The sequence below is a fragment of the Ictalurus furcatus genome, chromosome 27, assembly GCF_023375685.1.
Source record: "Ictalurus furcatus strain D&B chromosome 27, Billie_1.0, whole genome shotgun sequence".
NCBI classification, from domain to species: Eukaryota; Metazoa; Chordata; class Actinopteri; order Siluriformes; family Ictaluridae; genus Ictalurus; species Ictalurus furcatus.
The window spans coordinates 11225911-11249919 of record NC_071281.1 but is presented as its reverse complement, the minus strand read 5'-3'; the positions used below and the strand labels follow the sequence as shown (position 1 = coordinate 11249919).

The following is a 24009-nucleotide window of genomic DNA, read 5'->3' as shown; positions in this document are numbered from 1 at the left end:
TGCGCGCGCACTGAGCGCCAAGCTACTGCCAAAAAACACTTTCTTGGCCGCTAATCGCACTTTTTTCCCTGCTTCTTTGTGTAGCAGGTATTTAAAAACAGCAACAAGCCGAAGCAGCCGCGACTTTTTCCCCTTTAACGCTCCGAGACTCCTTTTTTTCCCCCTCTAATGTCTGATCAAAACAGCTTTTTGGCGTCTTTTTTTTTTTTTTTTTTTTTGCGCAGACTGGAAAGGAACTTTGATTTTATTTTTTGTTTTTCTTTTTAATAACGGTAAGATTTACAAAAAAAATCTCCAAATCTGATCAAGAATTACATCTGTGTATAGTTTGAGCATTAAGGCTAGACAGACAGGATATTTATTGTCTGAAGGAGAAAGTTAGTGTAGCACTGTCAGATCTTCTAGAAGTGGATAAGTTTTGTCCGTTTTCAGATTATCTTTCAGATCAGAGAGGTCCTCCCTGGAAGCAAAGCGTGTTATGGAGGGACATAGACACACGAATTGTTTCTAACATGCATTACGGTGAGTTGTCAGATTTCTGCTTCTCCCTTCTTTCTACGCGCACGTGCCTGCGTCCACGTCCGCGTCTGCGTCTTCGCCCGTTTGTTTTGGTTGGGTTTTTTTTCTCTCCTCCGTCCCCGTTCAGTCAGGACAGTACACGGTCGGAATAAAAGGGGAAAAAAGAGTAATCGAGGCCTTGGAAAAGAAGCCAGGTCAAATCTGGAGGCGTTAGATGAGAGTGAGACTGAGACGTGTCCGCTCCGTCCGCGCGGGAGAGCCGAGTGTGAAAGAGCGGCGTGTCGCTGATTCGGGACGCTCGTGCCCGACCGTAGCTGCGCGCGTGCCCTTCGATTAGATCCGCCCAAGCATCTGTCCGTCTCAAGCGATTGGCGCGTCCGTCAGTGTCACACACACGTCTGTGAGTTGCTTCTTCTTCTTCATCATCATCATTTTTCCCCCTTCTTTTTCATAAGAGCGCTCTTACACGAGCTGCGTCTCAAACCGCATCCTAACCCACTACACAGAATTACGTACTATCAGAAATAATACAAAACGTCACGCATGATCGTGGCACACTGTTTAGCACGGCAGTGTTCGGGTTTGGACGGAACCTGGGTTATAGGTTGCCTGGGTCGGCGGACTATTTTTGACACACTATTTAGGAGTCTGGGTGTGCTGTTTGAGACGTAGCCAAAGTGTCTGCGCACGTAGTCGCTTAGAGTATTACTTCCAACTGTCACTGGATAATTAGGAGTCAATCCAGGAAGAGTTTACATGAACAAGGGGGGGGGGGGGGCATTTTTCAATAACAACCTAGGATTTAATATAGAATATAGGATTATTCAACCTGATAGATTACAGTACAATCATCAGAAGATGGACGCAAATGAACTGTGCAAGGCTGGAGGAGTATTCTGTATTTTGCAAGAGTTCATTCAGCACTAAGAGAGTGAGGTTTGTTGTGTATACTTCTGCAGTGCAGACTCTTTCTCTTCCTGCCTGTGGTCGTGATTTTAGTGCTGATAACAAGCAGCCCGAACCAACAGCTGAAACTCTTGCTCTGCTCCTATAGAGTTTATTCACTTTTACTTCTAACACACACACACACACACACACACACACACACACACACACACACACACACACACACGAGCTTAAAAATATAAAGAAAGAATGAAAGAAAAAAAAAATAGACCTGTGTGTGCTGTGTAGGCTCGTAGCTCGTCGCTTATATCTTTATTCCCTTCTTCTGTTTTCACAGACATTCATTTTATTCCAACTTAATGAAATGCTGCACATTTCATCTCAGATCATTCCGAAAAGTCTGCTCTTGCTCTCTCTCTCTCTCTCTCTCTCTCTCTCTCTCTCTCTCTCTCTCTCTCTCTCTCTGTGTGTGTGTGTGTGTGTGTGTGTGTGTGTGTGTGTGTGTGTGTGTTTTCAGTGTTTTAGTAAAGATAATTAGTTCATGTCGCAGCCGTGTTTGGATGTTGAGCCTCCTCTTAAACTCAGTGCGAGTGCGTGCGGAAGCTTCGAGCATCATTCTAGTTTATTTTCAAGTTCAAAGAGAGAGAGAGAGAGAGAGAGAGAGAGAGAGAGAGAGAGAGAGAGAGATGCTAACCCTAACCATTAAACCCATTGCTGACCTGAGGCCTGTTTTATGTGTTTATTTATTTATTTTTAAACTCCCGTATAAAATATTCGTACCAGCAACACTCCTGACTAACAGTGAAATGTTACAGTAGTGCAGTACACATCCCTGCATGGGCTATTCTATCCATTCTTAAATAATAAATACAAGTAAGGGATATACTGCTTATAAAAGTCAGAGCTAAAAGGCATCGTTGACCTTCTGACTAAATGAAGGTCAGAAGCTTTTGTAGATTTGCATAAAATAAGGAATATGTCTGGTATGTAGTAGTAGCAGCCTAGTCGTGGTAGTAGAAGTTGTAGTAGTAGGTGTGTGTCTGTGTGTGTAAGAGTGCGTGCGTGCGTGTGTGTGTGTGTGTGCCGAGATTATATGAGCACTGTTTGCTCCCTTCAGCCTTAGAAAATGCAAATTGAATACACGTATTTTAATATCTTTATTTGCATAAAATATTTGGTAAAGTAGCCTATATGTTTAATATAAGCAGATTCATTTAAAGCAGATGTTTTAATATATAATGTTTTAATAGATTTTTGATGCATGGTTTGAATGCCGTTTTAAACATGGTTTGGGAATGGAACAGTAAAACACTACTCATTATTATTATTATACTCACTATCACTACTCACTATTTATTTATTTATCTATTTATTTATTTAACACCCAGATAACCAAATGTATGATTCATATGTATCCATATGTACAAAGTGTTCAAACGGTGCCTTAAACGTGTTTTACTGTACTTATTGTAGTTTCAGTACTTCAGTACAGTCACAACACATTTGGATGCCTACTGAGGATTCAAGGCCTATAAGTATCTGAGATGTTAAAGTGTGTTAAGTGTGTAATCGGATTCAACAAGATTAGCTGGGAGGTGAAAATAATAATAATAATTAAAAAAATCCGTTACTTTCTTGATGTGATCATTTTAATATTCTATATCATATGACAATGTAAGAATGAAATAATGACGTTTTTAGAGATGAGATAAACACTTTCATTAACTGTTTATTTACTTGTTTTGTTTATATATTTAGGTTCACTGAAGAGAAATGAATTACAGTCAGGTTTGAGGTAATAGATTTGTCTTGTGTAGCCTAAAACTATTAAAATGAATATGAAGTCAGGTGACTTGAAATGAAGTTTGGTTATTAGGCCTACATGGTTACATCTAATAACGCGCAAAATGACTTAAGTAGCTATAGGCCTACTGCCACTTCTTATTTTTGTTGTGTTGTGTTGTGATAGAATTCTGTTGCCATTTCAGTACGAATCAGTAAATGTGGACGTGGTGGAAAAGTTTCTTGTAGGTGATAAATCATCGGGGTATAATTTTAGTCGGGAGCAAATGAACATGGGGATGGTGAGGAGCTGGAAATAAACAGTGGAAGAAAGAAAAGAGAGCAGTGGAGTAACTCCTCTCCATGCACCTCCCCGGCGTTTAATCTAACCAGTAATCCAACTACAGCTCAAGGAGCGATCTGAAGCCCGGTAATAAGTTATTTAAGTGTGTTTCGCCATAGTTTAGAGATTTACTAAAGCCACACTGCGCTGTTTTATATGTGCCTTTAACGCACTTGGACGCACTCTGTAGTGACTTTAACCCAATAGAGACACGTTTATTTATTTATTTGTTTGTTTGTTTGTTTGTTTTTATATTCGATTTTTCTTAGCATCGTATATTGAGTAAGACAAAATAAAAGAACCCGCATATACTACAAGTTGTTATGTGATTTGTAGGCTTGTCCGGAATCAAACACTCAGTTACATATTCATATTCATACACAGCTATTACTCGCATCTTATAAACCAGCTCTTTGTACAATGCGCAGACTTTTTGTTGTTCTTCTTGTTGTTGTTAATTTATTTATGTCCTGTTCCGTTCTGACTTTGATTACCCATTGCCCATGGGGAAAGGTTCTTCTTTCTTTCTATTTTTTCATTTATTTATTAAAAAAAAAAATCTTTTGGATACTTTGTGGCAAAACAGCGTTATTAATCAATAAAAAAATCACTCGATTAATTGAAGGATATTTTTTTTCTCACCTCTACTATCATTATGAAAGAGTTTGGAACGATTCCGTTATAAATGTAGGCTATAAAAAGAAATAACATGGAGAAAAATATAAGTTCAGCAGATTCATTTCAAGTCCATACAGCATATCTGCATCTTTAATTAATTTACTCAGAGCGGGTTGGATAGTTAACTGAAACAATAAACTTCGTTCAAGGTGTGAAACGGGGAAAGAAGGAAAGAGAAATAGGAACCATATTCTCAGCCTGTATTCACTAAATAATTGCCTTTTTTTTTTTTTTTTTTTACGTTTTTAGCTCAGTTCCGCCTTTTTAATTTTAAAAGCAGAGGTGTTTCAAAGTGTGTGAGTGAGTGTGTGTGTGTGTGTGTGTGTGTGTGAGAGAGAGAGAGAGAGAGAGAGAGAGAGAGAGAGAGAGAGATTAATCAAATAAACTTTTGCAGTTGAAACAAACTGTTAAAATTATTATTATTATTATTATTATTATTATTATTATTATTAAAAAATAGGTACATTTAAACACTAATTTGTAACGAGATTGCCTAAAGCAATGCAGCGCTTTATACCCATAAAATGACGTCATGCGTCAATAGTATTAGGACTTGTAAAACATTAATAATTATTAATACTTTGTTTTCCCTCCAGAAACGCCCCCGTTTGTTCCTCAGTTATCCTCCTGAGCCATGCAAAACCTCATCGTCACAAAATAAAGTTTTGAATGTTGATATCATAGAATTAGACTCCTTAACAAGCCAGAAATACGTTATTTCTTTATCGTCGTTAATTAGTATCACCTAGGTTTCAATTCATAACCATTTCAGACCACCAGCTCGGTGTCCATATGCTGTTCACAGATCTACCGTGAACACTTGTGAAGTGTGAAGAAAAGCAAGAGAGGTGCTTGTTAACTCAAACTATTACACGTTTACAGTAGGCCTAGTATTTTTTATATTTGTTATAATGGGTGCTCCTGGCTGGGAGAGAGCATAGTGTGTGTGTGTGTGTGTGTGTTTTATTATTGTATACGTTAAATGGAAGCAAATTTGCGTTCTATCCGGATCTGTTCTCAATGTCGCATGAATTCGTGAGGGATTGTGGGAAACGAGCGCAGGGACGTTGACTGGCGGCGATTAAAAAAAGGGGGGGTGGGGGGGGGGGGGGAGCGCGCTTTATGCAAATTACTAGGGGTCGGCTGAGTCGGGGGGGGGGGTTATAGTTATGTCTATGTACTTCATGTGAAAATTAAATAAATAGTATAATCATAATCATTATAATAACATTTAATGCATGGGTTAGTAAGGCTAGTGCAGATTTTCCTGTTGTTTAAAATAAACACTGAATGGCAATTTGGCAGTCAGTGTAGAGCATGCTAATAACCTATACATGTTTTCATTTTTTTAAATTATTAGTTAATGGCTAACTTGCAGGATTTCCGCAGTGAGACTGGAGTGCCTTTGGCTGCATGTGTAAGCACCGCTATATGGTTCATATATTCCACGCTCTGTGGCCGCACGCTCACAGACCGCTGTAGAGTAATAAAAGCTGCTTGAACGCACGTGTGTACTGAAAACATAAATGTTAAGAACTGTCTCTACAGTAACTATATGGCCGTCCACAGAGCGGCAGGTTTCCGCGCCACGCACTCCGAGAATCAGCCGGGTTTTAGTGCGTCGCGCGCAGCGGGAGCCAAAAGCGGCGCGCGAAACCCTGTTCGGTACGAAGAGCCAGGAGAAACTGCGGTATACAGATGATTCTCGCCCAAGCCAGAGAGAGGGAATAAAAACGCAGACGATGAGTGGGGAAAACGAAAACGAAAAAAAAAAAAAGACAGAACATGAAAACCTCGGGGAGATTTGTCGGGGACGGAGAGGAGAAGGGGCGCGCTCGCGCTCCGCACGTCTGCACGGCACAGTTAATCCTAGTGGCGTGTGTAAGGAGGCCGAGCGGCGGGGTGCACACAGGAGAGGAGGGGAAACACTGACTCACTGACTCATCTGCTTCCAGCAAATACTTCCTTTTACACACATCCCAAATGTCTCTGTTGCATTTTTACATGCATTTACACTGATGCATAATATACCACTTCTGCTGCTGCTGCTCTACTACTAGTGATGATATTACTTTTAATAATAATAATAATAATAATAATAATAATAATAATAACAAGAAGAGATGAAGTGCAAGGGCAGTGACAACGATATTTAAAACAACAACAAAAACAACACCACTACTACTACTGTTCTTAATAATAATAATAATAATAATAATAATAATAATAATAATAATGGTAGTAGTAGTAGTAGGGCTGATGAGTGTACATATAATGTGAAATACATGAATGGAATCATTTACAAAATTAAAATGTCACCCTCATGAAACTTTTTTTTAAGAATAAAATCTTTCAATGGGATTCATCCGGTTAGCTCAAATCATTTTTATTTATTTATTTTATTTTATTTTATTTTATTTTATTTTATTTTGCTATTTATGAAACAGAGGAGCTGAAAATCTGACTGGAAAATCAAGTTTGTATTAGACAAACAAGTCTTACTGCATCATAAAATTCAAAGAGCCAATCAGGTTCTAATATGCAAATAGAGGCTATGTTATACCAGCCTGCCATTTACCACATTCACCGTTTATAAAGTCTGCATTTCCTGATGAGAGTAAAAGTCTAGGCACTTCTATACCATGTTTCTGTTGTTTATTAAACCACCATGTCAAGCAATTTATTCATTATTGGAAATAAAATATGGTGACTTTAATAACCACTATATTGCATCATACTAACTCAGATGTAATGTTCATGAAAGTGATCCAGTACAATGGAACAGGCATAATTCATTCAACAAACTCCTATGCTTTATGCCTTTACTGAAGCACACATACTCATTATTCAACAAATTATTCAACAAAAATAACTCATACTTTTTGTTGAATACTGAATTCTAGAGTGAGGTTTCATGTGAAACACACAGACTCTGAGATTGAACTTTTCTTGGGCCTCTCATCAGTGAAGTGTGTTCCTCACTTTTCCATATGCTCATTAGACCTACTTCTCTCTCTCTCTCTCTCTCTCTCTTTCTCTCTCTCTCTCTCTCTCTTTGGGTGTGCTAGCTTGCAGGGTTGTGAGGGCAAGTGCTGACCAGCTCTCTTTCTCTGTCTGTTACTAGGTCATGGGAGGCCCACCCTCACCCCCTCCTGCTGCTGCCTGCACCTCCTGATCCCCCATCACCAGAGAGAGGGTAATTTAAGCTCCACGCGATGCACCCTATTCATCACTGTCCCTCCAACCTGCTTCAAAATTAAAGTCTGATCTGCAAAGTTAAAGCAAAATGAGATCAAAATTGGCAGAGGTCAAAAAGGGTGAGACCCCCTCAAAACACAAGGTGCTGTTTGGTCTGCTTTTGATTTATGTTATTCTGGAGGGCCGCCAAGAAATTAATACATTAACCCAATGCAATCGGCCCAAGCTCATGGCCTGGACCTTTGTGCCACTGTTGGCTGTAGAGTGGAGAGTATACATCAGCGACGTATGTGCTTAAATGTTTATAGTGTCGTTATTGAGAGGGAAGTTACTGGAAGGCACCTATAATAAGAATAAGCCGCCAGTATTATTTTTGGAGCACTTGTTTCCTGAGGGTGGAGGATTCTGGCGTCAGTTATTTTGATTATCGATAATGAAACAAGATGGCATAAAACCAGGATGTGTTTCCCAAAAAAGATGAGTCTTACAGCAACTTAACAGCAGTCTTTGCCGAAAGCTTTTCTTACCTATTACTAGGTATTTCTGTGACTCCACACAGCCAGAGTCTGGCAAAATGGATCAGTGAGCAAAACATAAATGGAATCCAATAGACAGTGCTCTTAACTGGCATATAGATGTACGCAAAACCAACAATTTACCACTTTTTCTTAACTTTATTACATTTTAGGATGAAGCAGGATTGGTTAAACTATTTTCTAAATCTCATGTTGTCGTCACCTAAAAATAAAGGGGGATGGCATTCCATTTTTGTTTGGAGAGAGGGAAAATGTCAATAAAAATGATATTAATATTAATATTAAAAGCAGTTCTTGCAAAACAAGTCACTTTTAGAGGCACAATATGTAAGATCTTTAATATTGGTTCCAACTTGCCCAATGAATAAAGAGAGTGTAAAATGTTTCTTATATATTCACTTATATTTTCTTACAGATTTCTTTTGACACTGTTAGTCAAGTTAGACTTTGTACATCGGAATATTCTTGTTTTACTCTGTTCTTAAAATGAGCACTTTGTTATAGTGTTTAAACAAAAATATGGGAAAATAAAAAATAACACAGATTAATGAGCTTCTCTTTTATCCCTGAGTTCTAACGCACTTTAGCCTGGTGTTGTTCCTCCTTATCCTGGTCAGGAAATGCCATACTCTGCTCTTCTATTTCTCTCCTCTTCCTCCTGGACTTCCACATTAGGCAAGTGTTTTAGTTTCCCTTCTCTGGTGTTCTTCTAAATCCCATCCACTATGCATATCGATCCTTTCACCTTGCTTTGAGCCCTGAAATATGTTCCTCAGCTATGGGCTGTGAGCGAAAAGGTAATAGCAAATAGACATGTATAGGAAATCTACTTTCACTCTGTAGCCAAATTACAAGTTTTTACTCTTAGGAAAATTGCAGTTGGTCCAAATAAAAGTCTCAGGAGTACTCCCTGGCCAAAATGTTTATAAAAAAAGTTTTTGGTGGTCACACATCCAGTTTCATACTGAGAATTCTTTCTGGAAGCTGTAGATGGAATTCAAGAGGTGTGTGTATATGCTTTCTGCTTTATGCTAGCCATCCCAAATTCTGGTTGAAATTTGTATGTCGCTGTGCACATGGCAGAGTTATAGCGGTGCATCAAAAGCGCTGCAGTTTTATCCTATACCCAACCAAGAAGGGTCATTATCTCCCAAGACCCCTCCCCCCCCGCCCTGTTTATCTCTATTAGCATATCATCAGGGGTGTGGCTTCATGGTTAGCACTGGGTAACCCTGCCACCTGAATTGTCTCCCCGACCCTGACATCTAAAGACATTTCTGTGAAATATATTACTCCTTACAAATCATGGAGACTTAATGAATTATATGTAACCCTGATTGCATCAGTGTCATATTTTAGGTTTTGTAAGACTAATACGCTGGGTACGCTACTGTTCCCCATCACTGAGATGGATTAGTGGATTAGTTTATATTTGATCACACCACAGCATTAAGACAAACAGCTCCACTTGGCACATCAGCAGCAGCTTTATTCTCATATTTGAATGATGAACATAAATTGGTCTTTTTGTTTGGTGAAGAGTGAACTAAAATGTACAACAACTCTGAAACTACAAAACAAGCACAAAACAACAACATCAGTAGTAGTAGTACTGATAATAACCCAGTTTAGGCAAACAGATCAGTGAGTTTTTTGTTTGTTGTTGTTGTTTTTTTTTTTTTTTTAAGGGTTTTCTTACCCAAATTACTCTCATTTGTCTTTGTCTTCTTTTTGAGGCAGAGCAGCACTATTGGGTCAAGTTACTTTTTAATTTACAAACAACCTACAAACGACTTTATATTAGAAGCATTTAGAATTTTTAACGAGAAACACGTGTTAATTAAAAGGACGTTCTTAAGATGAAGTTAACGTTTTGTAATTAACTTTATGAATCTTTTTGGAAACACTTCTTACGGTTTCCTCATTTTTTCAAACATAAATTTAAAGTGAGCTAAAATATCAGTAGAATGGCGATATTTGAAGAACGAGTAGTGATTATTACAGGAAGGAGGCTGATATGACAGAATCTTTACAAAAATAATTCTGTTTACTTGACCTGTAAAAAGGTGACCAAGAAAAACAGAAAGACTTCCACTTTAATGGGCCGGTGAAGGTCTGCCTGATTGGGCCAAATGACGTAAAGCAGCAAGGCTGAGTCAGACATGCCTGATTGAAGGAGCATATGTGTGTGAGTGTGTGTGTGCAATAATAAAAGACAGAAGGCTAGGTGTAAATACTGTACACTGTACTCTGACAGAGAGTGTATTAATGTAAACCGAAAGCGAGGATGCACGTTAGTGTTTAAGCACTGAAGGCAAATGCTCACATATGGTAGGATGTAAAAAAAAAAGGGGAAAAAAACCCAACCAAACATAGGCATGTGTGTGCTTATGTATGTGTGTTTGTGCATCTGTGTGTGCAGCTCCTGATCTGCAGTGCTGTATGGTAAACAGGAACGCTTTCCTTGGAAGGAGGAATTTCCCCCAGCAGTCCCCTAGATCAGTAATAGTGCTGGTAATGAGCTGCAGCTGTCACAGTGCTTTCCGCTCCTCGTCCCTGATTCATGTTCCTGCTGCACACCATCTACAACTGGAACAAATGTTTACCCCAATGAGAAACAGACAAACACTGCCCAGCACACAGATCCTAACACACTAACTAATGGCCGCAGCCCTGTTTTAGCTCTTTTAATAATGCAAGCTAGCTATGAGATGCAGATGCCCAGGGGAAATAGTGGCGACCATTAAATACAAAATATTCTAGGTGTACAATAAATAACATATAATAATCTCAGCAACAAAGAGAAACATATATTAGAACAGAAATGGATAGTATACAAATGGTTAGAAATGGACTGCAAAGCTGGAATGTGTGGGTCATTTAAAATAGAATAGAATTGAATTGAACAGAACAGAGCAGAACCAAATAGAATAGATTTGAATAGACTAGAATGGAAAAGTACAATACAGAGAATACATTCTTGTATTTGCATATCTCAGCTTGTTATGAAGGATATGATCGACTGAAATGGAATTAAATACAATTGAATATAATGGAATAAAACAAATGGAAATGAGACACAGGAAGTCTTACTGGGACATGTGTTGTAAAAGTGCAATACAGTGAAATTATGTTCATTGCATATTTCAGCTTGTTAGGGAGCTGGATATTGAGGGTAGAATAGAATAAAATAGAATAGAATAGAAAGACAGGCGTTTTGTCATATAGTACAAGTACAGTACAATAAAATTATTTTCTGTTCTCTTTTTAATTAATTATTTTTTGCATGCATACACCAGGTTATTATCAAGGATAGAAATCGATAGATTGACAAATCTAAATACAGTTGAATAGAATAGAATAGAATAGAATAGAATAGAATAGAAAAGAAAGACAGCATTTATTGTCAGATATACAAATACAGTATAGAGAAATGATTTTCCTCACATATAATTACTTGGTAAGGAGTAGAAAAGAATACAATAAAATTGAATAGACTAGACTGGAATAGAATAGAATAGAATAGAATAGAATAGAATAGAATAGAATAGAATAGAAAGATGGCTTTTGTCAAATATACAAATATAGCACAGTGAAATCATTTTTCTAGCATATCCCAGTTTGGTCAAAACTAGATTAGATTAGACTAGAACAGAACAGAACTGAATAGAATAGAACAGAATAGAATAGAACAGAATATACGAGTTGTATTTCTTAAGCAGTTTCAAGGCTACAGTGCTCTGAAGATGCTGAGCAGCTTCTTCTTTTCAAAACATATTATTGTTTTATTTTTATTTTTCACTTTTTAAACTGTACTTCTCTCTCATATTCATGACAGAGAGATGTGTGTATGTGTTTGTGTGTGTTTGTGTTCTTACTCTACATGGCAGTAGATCTGTGACTCAAAACGACACCACAGTGTGCCATGAAATCCTGGCAGTGGCATTAATCACACTTTTTTTTAATTAGCACGGACCGGCTTTATTAATTAGGTGTGATACGGCACTGATATGGCCTCTCTCTGTCAGCCCTCCTTCCTCATCATGCATACACACAGGCTCAGAGGAAAATAATGCTTACACACCACATGCGCGCATACACACACACACACACACACACACACACACACACGCACACACACACACACACACAAACCCTTTAGCCATCAGACCTCCTCTCTCACAAACAGATGTCTTACCCTCTTATAGGGAGGGAGAATGAAAAAGTGAGAAATGGTAGAAAGGCTATGTTATATGTGCATATATGTATGCATATTAATATTTAAGAAGATCAATAGAGATGATCATGCTCACAATGAACATAATATTCAGTCAAACAGGATTTTTTTTTTAATGAACCTCGAGAGTATGCAATGTGGCCTAGTTTAGGAAGAAGTGCATTCTCAAACTGCTCGAAACTGAAAGCCTGGAACAGGCTGTCCATCAAACAGTGTGGCAGGAAGTAAACAGCACATGGTAATAGGTGAAAGTGTGTTTTATTGTCTGTTCAAGCAAAATGGCACGACACTTTCCTCACCTCAACTGAGCAAGACGATATAGAATCATGTACGTATTAGGTATCAGATCTTAAAAATGTAGTTAGATAACTTACGAGTTAGGCTTCTCTAATACATGAACTACAGCTAATGTTTAGAGAAACGTAAGTAGTTACAGTATACTACTGAGATCTTAACTCACAAAATGACATCTACGATTACTGTTACTATGATTACAGCTAATCTTCTGCTCAGATCTTCCGCTAATTACGATTATACCACATCACAGCTGAATTCTCAATTCTGATTGGCCAGTAGGTGTGGATTCATTTTCTATGACAGTGGCTCTGCAGTAGTTCCAGCTATAATTCAGATCACAGGTTTGTGATGTTTGTTCTAATAAGATTATCATTTGTATAGGGAGCATGGTGGCTTAGTGGTTAGCACGTTAGCCTCGCACCTCTGGGTTTGGGGGTTTGAATCCTGCCTCCACCCTCTGTGTGCAGAGTTTGCATGTTCTCCCCGTGCTTCAGGGGTTTCCTCTTGGCACTCCAGTTTCCTCCCCCAGTCCAAAGACATGCGCTGTAGTCTGATTGGCATTTCCAAATGGTCCGTAGTGTGTGAATGGATGTGTGAATGTGTGTGCAGTTGTGCCCTGCAATCGGTTGGCACCCCGTCCAGGGTCTCTTCCGTCTTGTGCCCCGAGTTCCCCGGGATAGGCTCCACGCAACCCTGTTTAGGAAAAGTGGTATGGAAAATGGATGGATGGATAGTAGCAGCTAATTTTCAGGGACCTGTATGATAGACCATTCAAAATGTATAATTCTGTAAGGAGATGTTTATTCAATACTAATGGAAGGAGTCTCCAGTGTCAGCTCTAATGGTCAAGTTTTCCGCCACAGGAGACTTCAGGACAGATGGCTTTGCCTTCTTGTGGTTTTTCGGTAACATGACAAGCTGTGTTTATTTTCTTTGTCTTATTTATGTCAAGAGAGAGAAAAATAGAGAGAGGCTGCTCTTAAGGATCCTTAAGTCTTAAGGATGTTCTAATCAGTTAAAAGCATGATGTGTTGTTCATTAACAAAATAAAAATAGTAATAATTGGCATATTGCAGTTGTATAAAAGCAATAAAACCCTTTAGGACATGCTGTTATTGGAAACATCCAGGGTGGTAATGGCCAACATCACACCAATTGCCACTGATTATTTTCCTATAAGAGAACATCCCATCGTGGTTTATTCATTACATAATAATTAAACGAAGCTACATGAGAAATAGGGATGTAGTATTGCTATTGATGCCGATAATGGCCGGAAATCCTGGATCATATTTTTATACCTTGTCATATTTTCTTGTCAGATCCACTGAAGTATTTAAAGCAGTGAAATCATGTGATCAGTCCCTCCAGGATTTTGCAATTTTGTGATCGCAGAAATGAACGCAAAATCAAGGAAACTCCGCAATATTCGCAGGAGCTTGCAATTTTTCTAAATTAACACAGATTTTCCACACATTCGGGCCAAGACACGTCATGTGACATCATCACAATGAGCATTCAGCCAGAGCCCCCTTGGATTCATGTATGTCGAACATAAGTACAGCTAAAAGGTCTCATTTACCAACAAACATGACCTTGCAAAACAATTTAGTGCAATCGCAATTTCGCCAATTCAAGTAGTAATTCTGCATCGCAAATTTTTTTAAAAGCCACAGCAAAACCAAGGATTTTTGGCCGCAACAATCACAAAGAAACTCTGTGAAATCCTGTACGGATTGATGTGAAGTTTAAAAACAGACAAAACATGAACATAAGACAAAACACCTCTTATGTTTCTCATAACATGGCAGAGACATAACACTCAGCTCATTTACTGTGAGGATGTCAGTAGGAGATAAGTATCAGGTTTCAGCCCATATAGCGAGGTCTGATATTAGAAAAGATTGGAACCATATTATTACCAAACACATTTAACAAAAAAATTGAATAAATAATGTAGCATTTGCTATGTTTAAACTTGGCTGATAAAAGGTTTGTACATGATACAGAATACTTGTACAACCCTGGTACTAGGAAATGGAGTTCATCTGATAGCTTTAATACTTGTAGCACCAATAGGACAACCTCTTCTTAAATCATCAGGTCATCTCAGGAAGGATTTCTTTGCCACTGGCTTGCACATGAGGGATGTCCTGAATTTTTGTAAAGCTGCTTTGTAACAATGTCTATCATTAAAAGTGCTGTATAACTACAATAAAATTGAATTAAATGTTTCTCTAGTCAAAGGTCCCACCCATTATAAATACCAGTATCCCTGTATACAGCAGGTGGACATTTTTGTTCATGTCTTTTCCCGACTGCCTCACTCTCCCCTTCAAAGAGCTTTTTATGATTTTCCTAGAAAAAGGCACTACGCAGAATTGACATGGATTACAAAACAGAAGGTGCTTTTGCAGGAGGAGAGAGTACTGATGAGCAGAATTGACTGGTCAAAGAGAAAAGGCAGTGTTGAGAAAATCAAAGCGTGTACTGAGGGTGTATTGAACAAGTGAACTGCCCACACAGCTTGTGTACTACACTCAACTCCTCGTACTACATTCAACTGAGGAAAGAGAGCCAGCTCATAGGATCAGCCTCTCTCTCTCTCTCTCTCTCGCTCTTTCTCTCTCTCAAAGCCACTTGACTGTGCTGGTGTTTATCTTGCACTGACATCTTTTGCCTCCACTATTCCCTCTCCACTCGGAGCAGCAGCACACACCACACACACACACACACTGCAAGAGACGGCGGTAATAAGAGACAGACACCGACACAGAGAGACAGTAACTAGAGGCAGTGGTCACAGGCTGTGAAATGGAAAGAAAGAGAAAGAAAGAGCTACAGAAACTCTCCCTTAGCCAGCTACCTTGAAACGAGGTCGTATGACAGTGGTCATGTGTTTGCAGTTAACCCCCGTCCAGCCTGTCTCACGCCTGAGATGTTTAGCAGGGAAAGCTCGCTCAAGCACGTTGTACAAATGAGCGTCATGGCCGAGTTAAAATGACAGACTCGAATCTAATGACTGATAAATCAGGAACTCCCACACACACACACACACACACACACGCTACTATGTGGAATCACATGGTGCTCCATAGCTAGCACATGTTCTACGTTTATGGGATTATATTGAGTGGGTAAACATGCTCGCTGTAGCCTAGCGTTCTCCTTTACAGGCCAGTGATTAGCATCCCTGCAGCTAAAAAGAGATGCTAGCAGAGGTGACACTGGAGCAGTTGTGGCTCTATGCTTCCTGCCAGACTTCATCAACACTGTTATACATCTTACCTCACGCAACACTAAAGGCCAACCAGAAGAAACATATATCAGACAACGAGGCTCATAGCACCTTTTAAAACCTGCTACTATATGTATCAGCCACAATTTCAAAAGCACATATACGAGGTTATAGTACAGCACTGTAGAATTCTCGATTTGGACCATTTACAAGGTGTTTATTATCTTTATATAACATCAGCTCAGACAGTAATGTGCAATTGTTTCTGTAGTAACAACGTACACAGGGATTTGCATGTCAGATGCCCTACATTACAATTAGGGATGCACCGAATGTTCGGCAACTGAAAATAGCAAAAAAAAGCATTTTCGGTGTTCGGCCAAATAAGTGAAAAGGCCGAATAAATTTGACCGAACAATGACGTGTTTGATGACGCGACCAAATAGCCTAGCAACCAGAGTGAGACGCACGAATGTCACGACCTCGATGAGGGGGTGCGCGGATGAGCTACGTGCACGAGCTACGTGCTCTTCGGATGTTGACGGAAGTTTACTGTGGACACGTGGGCTTGTTTTGTTTCTGTTCCGGAGTATTCTGTCACATCGCGAGACATAAGGGAGTAGAGTACGGAAGCAGGTAAAGACTTATTTATTTAAGGGCAGGCAGACAAATCCAAATCGTAATCCAAAAAATGTAGTCAAGACAGGCAAAGGGTCAGGCGATAGGCAAACAGGCAAAGCAGGAATCAGAGTCGCGGTCACAGAAAACAGGATCACAACCCAAAACAAGAAACATGAACTAGTACTATGGACTGGGAGTGGAAAAACCAGCGTGGACTAAATGAACTAATCTACAGTTTAAACTAACTAAATCTATCAAGGAACATAACATTAACAACGTATCTAACTATCCTATATCTCCTATAATACTCCGCGAGGTGTACAGGGACGCGAGCGGTATATATCCCCAATATAATCAGCCGTATAGAACCCAATAAAACCATTTTCTGCACTCTTGTCAATGCACTTTGTAATGCACTTTTTAGTCGTAGGCTACAGAGTGTTCCATTCTTTCAGCAGTCAGTTATAGGCCTAACATAGGCTATTCAAGGGGGGCTCAAAGATGACCACATCAAAATATTTTTATTTTACTCATTTATTTATTTAAAGTTATATTGTGCCTTGTTGGTAGCCTATGCCTGCTGGAATGAAAAAAAAATGTTCAGTGTTAAAGAAATATTTTGAAATTGAAGTTTTTGTAATTTATTTTTTTCTTTGAAAAGCAAGACAAAATAGTAAAAAGCACATTTTGACTATTTAATTTATGCAATGGTGAAAAAATATGGCAAAATTAATGGAAAAAAACGCGAAAAAACGTGTTTGGTATTCAGCCTTTGGCTTTCGGCCAAGTTTTTCATTATATTCGGTTTCGGCTTCGGCCAAGAATTTTCATTTCGGTGCATCCCTAATTACAATGTTTGTTGATTGAACATAAGGTGAAGTTTTCTGTAAGGAGATTTTTACTAAGCATTTCTGGAAGGAGTCTCCATTTTTAGAAATTTCTCTGGAACACAGCAAGCTGCTTTGTCTGTCTTGTTAACTTCAAGAGAAAAGGAAAGGCAGGAGAAGTAAGGGCTGTTTGTAGCATTTATAACATAAGTGATCTTACAGGAACTTACTAGGTCTGCAGATGTTAAATGTAACTCTAAATGAATAAAACGTATGATGTAATTAAGAAAAAAAATATATATTAGAGCCTGTTAGCATTAGATATTGAGGTGGTGATGAGGAAAACTTCAGGATGTCCTGTTATTGGAAAATGATTAACTATGATCATATGGTAATGCATAACACCAACTCATCGTTGATTATTTTTCTATAATAGCACACCTCGTGGTTTTTGTTCTTTAGTTAGCGTGTCCAAGATAGCACATAGTCTAGCACTTTACAAATTAAAACCAAGACACAAGTGCATAAACCATCAACACTTTCTATCAGTGGAGCAAAACAATGTGATAGATAGGCTAATTGTTTTAGTGCGCTCATTTGGAGGTGATGTATACTACACATGCTCTAGTCATTGTGTTAGGACAGGGGGTTAATTGTGAAAGGAACTGATACTTGGTTAGTGTAACTCATATATATATATATATATATATATATATATATATATATATATATATATATATATATTTGCTATTTCCATGGATTTATGAGTTGCCCTTTTGTATAGCAAAAATAGTGTTTGTAGTAACTAGTGTAGCTTACTGCAGTTGTACTGTATTGTGATTTGAGCCTACTGCTTACTGTCACTGTGAACCTGTTTCTCATTTTATGCAGCTTCATCCTCATATACAGCGCTTTTTAAAACAGTTACTCCCCCTAAACGTGTGTGTCCGCCCATAGATCTAAAGGAGTTTTCCCTTTAGAATTAGGACGTGCTTTGGAGTGCATGAGCTGATAAGCTGTTCTCCTGCCTCTTCTTCTCCAGTCTGGCTTTGAGAGGATTTACACAGAGCTCTTCCTTTAGCCGTAGCAGCAAGGGCCAACAAGACATCAAGACTTTGAGATAACCTAAACTCTCCAAGCTAAATCCACTCATCTTTTTTTTTTCTTTCTGAGAGCAATAGCAGAATGTTGGCAGGACAGAAGGGATAGAGGGACTTGCTCTTTTAAAGCGGATGTATTGGGGTCAGAGGTCACATGCTCAAACGCAGAGGGTCAGAGTCCCAGCTGCAAAACAGGACAAAGATCTCATGCTGAGAGAAAGAGAGACACAAAGTGAGATGGAGAGAGGGAGTGTGAGGGTGTGTGTAAGTGCAGAGCATAATGCACATTTTAACAACTCCCCAAAGAGAGAGAGACAATGGCGGCATGTATTAGTGACACAACGATGTTTTTAAATTTTTTTATTATTATTATTATTTTTCCAGTTCATTGCAAATGCATCCACCAGTGGCAGTCATAGAAAGTACAGCAGTTATGTACAGTATATATTATGTATATGAGCTTAGTAATAATTAATTATTAATATGTGAATGCTTTATGTATATGTGAATGCTTTATTATTAAATACAGTGCCCTCCACTAATATTGGCACCCTTGGTAAATATGAGCAATAGAAGGCTGTGAAAAATTGTCGTGAGTGTTTATCATTTTGATCTTTTGTTAAAAAAAATTCACAAAAATACTCTGCTCTCATGGAAAGATTTTAAACAAAAGATCAAAAGGTTAACAATAAAGCCTTCTTTGCTCATATTTACCAAGGGTGCCAATATTAGTGGAGGACACTGTACAAGTTTGATAGCCTAAATCCCACATTGTAGCATTGTGTGGTCTATGAGTGTAGCTTGGTTTTATCAGAAAGAAAAATGGTTTGCATAAGCAAACAAACAAACAAATAAACAAACAAACAAGCACATGCTTGTGCTTTGGCTCAGGTTACTACTAACTTATTTTAGGTGTGCTTTAAATTTCCATCAGGTTACTTTTCAAAACTGGAAGCTCACAATATCAGAAATATTAGTGAAAGTGCTGCAGAGTGTATATATCCTGCTTTCCATGTTTGCTCTGAAACTGAACTGATGTCTTTGCTTTTCAAAACTCAACCAACATCCAAACCTGCCTATGAATGTTTTTCTTTTTTTTTTTTCTTTTTCCATTTTATTCCTAATTGAACACTTTGGCAGAGAGATGCATTAAAAGGCTGAAAAGCATTTTAAGATGCCTCCTGGTCACCTCTCTCTCTGCAGATACTCGTTTTTCTCTAGGCTTAAATGGATAATGACCTCCTAACCACACACACACATACACACACACTCATCCATGCACATATATATTTTTTGTAACTAGTCATTTATACAACAACGCTGAAGGACATCTAGCTTAATTAACCAACCTTTGAGTGATTTCTAATAGCCTAATGTGTAATTATGATTTGCCAGAACTCAGCCGGTGAGCAAAAGTAAAAGCAGACGATATAACGCCAATCTCTGCTTCAGCTCAGATGGTAATCTTTTGCGCAGCCGGTGCCATGGAAACCAATATTAAGTGGACACTTTAATCATATGATTAATTCAGCTTTGCATCCTCTTTGTCTCTATTTTTAAAACAGGTGAGAAAGTTGCACCTCGCAGCCTCTGCAGACCAACATAACTCTACTGGCCTTCAACATCATTCCTCTCACACTCCTTTAGTGTTGATCACAGAGAAAGCAACAGGGAGGTTTTACTGAGAAAACACATAAAGACAGCAGGGGATAGAGTTTAAATATATATTGTATGATAAAAGGGATTGTGTGTACCATTAATCACGTTTGATACTGTATCTTTTTTTTTTTTTTCTATAAAGAATAATCCTGGACAGTGTAATATCTTTGTTTCCCTTTCTTTGTTTTCTCAGGGTGTAAAGTTCCCGAATGAAGATTAATGATCAATGATCTACGAGTGATCTTGGATAAAAGGTCAGTACTCACAATATCAAATACACATTCCTGTACTCATACACCTACAGTATATGTACACTCAAGTTCACACCCTTTGGCTATGTTATGACCTGTTAGTCCATTTCTAGAATTGGAGTCAAATTGATAAATCTGGTTCATTTTCTATTCTAAATGTATGTGGATCTGAAAACAAGAGGGGTGTGTTGGAATAGATGGATCTAGAAACTTCTTTCACAAGCATATTTTATTTAATTGGTGTTAAATATCCAGTCCATCCAGGATTTCATATAATCAAGCAAACGCCATGATATTCGGAGGAGCTTGCAATTTTTCAATTTTACCGCAGATTTTCAGCAGATTTGGGCCGAGATGCGTCATGTGACGTCATCACAACGGCATTCAGCCAAAGCCCTCGTTGATTCACGTGCTTCGAACATGAGTGCAGCTAAAAGGTCTCATTTACCAACAAACATCACAAATTTAGAAAAAACCTGCAGCAAAATCCAGCATTTTTGGCTGCAACAATCACAAAAAAGTCTGTGAAATCCTGTATGGACTGAATGTTAAATAAATACTTATTCATTCATTCATTGATCTTTAGTAACCACCTAAAGTCCAATCCAGGAAAACTGGGCATGAGATGTTAATACACCTTGTATTGGATGCCAGCACACACACACACACACACACAGACATCTAGAGTAGCCAATACACCTACTGGCATGTTTTTGGGCGGTGGGAGGAAACTGAAGAACATAGAGGAAACCCACATGGAGAACATGAAACTCCAAACAGACAGTAACTCAAGCTCAGAATCGAATCAAGGATACTAGAGCTGTGAAGCGGCAACACAACCCGCTGGGCCACCCACTAAATAATTAAATAAAGGTGTGCCTGTCTATAATAAGACTAGCATACATACCAAAGTGTAGATTTGAAATAAATATATATTTGATAGCTAGCTGCTTAGTTAGGCTGGTTAACAAACAGGAAATAAGTTCATTTCTTGTTTTTACACAACTTGGCTTTGAACCAGCAGCAGAAAATTAGCTTTATAATCATACAGCTGATGCAAAAAAAAAAAAAAAATGCTGTAACAAATTTTTGTCTGGACTATATGATATATGATAGATGGAAGGATGTATACTAACTCTTGTGTGTGTTCAAACAACAGCACCAATCAGGAACAATTTCAAATGGTTGCACCTACCCTTATATGCACACCCTAATACTCTGATACTTGTGTATTTATACCCCTATATTCACACTCTCTATACTCATGCTCATGTACTATACATCTATTCCCAAGCTATTTCTTTTATACTTTCACTCTCATCCACTTAAATCAGGTGACAGGTATAAAAGCATATATGAACAGTATAGTGAGTTATCTTTCTATACACAAATATTAGACACAACAGATCATGTACAAAGCAGCAGACTTGTTGTCTGTCTGAGCCTGTCTGAGACAACACGTTCCTATTGTCGCACAGTCGAAGTCCCACTCATCTCCCATCTCTGTGTCTTTCTTCTTCTTTTTCTTTCATGCACACATACACACACACACACCCACACCCATCATGATCACCATTTCATCACAATGACGTGCACACATCCACCATCAGAGGGCTGCCTAGCCTGAAGTGGGCTTTGACAGCAACGGGTAGGCAGAACACAGGAAGCACATTTAGGTATCAGCTCCTGTCGTCTACACCTTTTCACATCCCATCAAGGTTACATCCCTCTATCGGGTCTCTCTCGCTCTTCAGCGGAGATGAAAGTGTGGCCTGCTCCACTTTGCTAGAGCTAAATGACACGTCACAATACGAACACGTGCAGACGAGCAAATGAAATATTTACAGAAGGAACAAAAAGTGGAGAGAGAGAGAGAGAGAGCGAGAGAGAGAGGGAACACAAGGAAATTAAAATGAAGAAAAGTAAGAAATGGAGGACTGAAGTGGGCTGAGGAAATAATTGTGAGTGTGGTTGAGAATGCAGGAGATCAGGAACGAACAGGATGTGGGTGGCACATCAAATGCATTTCCATCCACACAAGCACATGTTTTAAAAAACCAAACATCGCTGGCTTTATGACTGTGAAATATCATCCTGCTGGATTAACACGTGCTTACAGCTTTGTGGTGCTACAAAAAGCACAATATATAACGTTTATTAGTAATCTGTACAGAAACCTGATATTAACACCATTCTGTCAAAGTTGAATAGTTTTCTTCAAAAACGTGGTGTCACTGGTTACATTTGCTCATCTGGATTTACAGTGGTGCTTTAAAGTTTGTGAACCCTTTTGAATTTTCTATATATCTGCATAAATATGACCTATAACATCATCGATTTTCACACTAAGTCCTAAAAGTAGACAAAAAGAACCCAATTAAACAAATGAGACAAAAATATCATACATCGTCATTTACTTATTGAGTGAAATGATCTTGGGTGTGAATCTGATGATGTTTTAGATCATATTTATGCATATATATATATATATATATATATATATATATATATATATATATATATATATATATATATATATATATATATATATATTCAAGCATCACTGTAAGGGTTATGAAAAGCTGAAACACACACAAGTGTGTGTGTGTGTGTGTGTGTGTGTGTGTGTGTGTTTGGGAGGTATTAAACTCTGTGCTTTGCCCCCACTCACAAATCCTAATTATTTTCTTAGTCAGCCGGGTGTGCAGCGTTGGCCAGCAAGTTGTGCAAATGCTTATTTAAGCTGTGTAACTTACATCCATATGGTTTTCATCATCATAAAGACCCGCTTGAGCAGCTTATGTTTTCATGAGGCCGAGGCTTTGGCCTGTCTGTCAAACGCGCAACACTTCAGAGCTACAAGCTTTGCCCTTCAGTCCACTTTTCTTTCTCCTTTTCTTTATTTATTTACATATGTTTTGTATTCTGAAATTTTACAATTAAAGCATATGAATCCAATATTTTTTTGTGTGTTGTCCTCTTTAAAATAAAATATTACAACATTGTTATGAAAGGAAATTTTATAGAGTTGTGGTGGCACTGTTTATTTACGGACATGCTAACATCTGTTGCACTGAAAATTCTATTTTAAAGCCGTTTGCACCAAAACCGGCTCCATTTTAAACCTCATGTTGTGTTCACTACTTACCAACAGATGTCTCACTGACCAGAGTAATCTCTTTAGAAATAGAGTGTAGAAATCTAATTTTATTTAAAAACGAATCCAGATACTACATAGAGCGGCAGTGCAAAATAATTAAATTAATATTGTTTCATCAGGGAAACTAGTATGGAAATCAATCCCTAGAGGTGAAAATTCCTGATAGATTCTTCTTACTTGGAAATATTTTCAATATTTGTAAAAAGAAGAAAAAAAGATATAAAAACACCTTCTTGTATTTGGCGCTCCACATGAAAGCAACTGTGGGTGCTAATAAAACACAGCTGGAATGTGAGATTAAATAATAAATAAATAAAAACATTATTATTTCAATATTATACCACAGTGTTGTTGAATACTTCATTTTGATTGGTCAGAAGGTGTTGATTCATTTTCCATAACAGCACACCTAGGACAGGAGCTTGGCGCACACAGGCTTATTGTAATAAGTTATCATTTCTATGGTAACAGCATACACAGGGCAGATTAATAAACAGATAAATAAACAAGTCTAAATGTTAATCTGGTGACTTTTCTACGAGCAGATGTTTATTTGGTATTTTTGGAAGGAGTTTCTGGTGTCAGTGCTTTGAAACAGTCAGAGGTAAAGTGGTGAAGTTTTCCAACATGAGAAAGTCTGCAGAATGGATGTCTTTG

At 38.2% G+C, this 24009-nt stretch overlaps 1 long non-coding RNA gene across 5 annotated transcripts in view; it reads left to right on the top strand.

The window, feature by feature from the left end:
- Positions 1 to 206: 206 nt before the first annotated feature.
- LOC128602871 (uncharacterized) overlaps positions 207 to 24009 on the top strand; it is a 67148-nt gene continuing 43345 nt past the window's right edge. For 3 of the 5 annotated variants that reach the window (XR_008384908.1, XR_008384909.1, XR_008384911.1), the window contains exons 1-4: positions 207 to 272; positions 433 to 522; positions 7353 to 7424; positions 20135 to 20195. This is a non-coding gene — a long non-coding RNA (uncharacterized LOC128602871). Of the gene's footprint in view, positions 273 to 432; positions 523 to 7352; positions 7425 to 10384; positions 10477 to 19847; positions 20781 to 24009 lie in introns of those variants that run through there. The other 2 variants (XR_008384910.1, XR_008384907.1) reach the window with 2 other exon arrangements.